Here is a 344-nt window from a genome sequence, read left to right as displayed (position 1 = left end):
AGAGTCTGTGGGCCAACTGGTCCAGATCACTCAGCTGGAGCTGAGAGGGAACTGTCTGGACAGACTGCCCGCCCAGTTGGGAAACTGTCGCCTGCTGCGCAAAAGTGGCCTGATTGTGGAGAGCAATCTCTTTGATGCATTGCACGTGGAGGTTAAGGAGGGCATTAGCCGAGAGAACAAAATTTATTTCACGAGTGGCTTATAGCACAAAAAAAACACTGGTTCATGAGTTCATGACAATCCTGCATAATGGATGTAAGAGTAGTCTTTGCTATTGTAATACCCCTAATAAATGCATTTCCCTTGATTATTTTGACGAGTTGTCTTAGTTGCTTATGCATTAA

At 44.8% G+C, this 344-nt stretch overlaps 1 pseudogene; it reads left to right on the top strand.

Moving 5' to 3' along the window:
* LOC116699239 (volume-regulated anion channel subunit LRRC8D-like) overlaps positions 1-344 on the top strand; it is a 5,275-nt pseudogene that overhangs the window by 4,687 nt on the left and 244 nt on the right.

Source organism: Etheostoma spectabile, chromosome 12 (assembly GCF_008692095.1).
Source record: "Etheostoma spectabile isolate EspeVRDwgs_2016 chromosome 12, UIUC_Espe_1.0, whole genome shotgun sequence".
In the NCBI taxonomy this organism is placed as follows: domain Eukaryota; kingdom Metazoa; phylum Chordata; class Actinopteri; order Perciformes; family Percidae; genus Etheostoma; species Etheostoma spectabile.
This window is presented reverse-complemented; position numbering and strand designations above follow the sequence as displayed.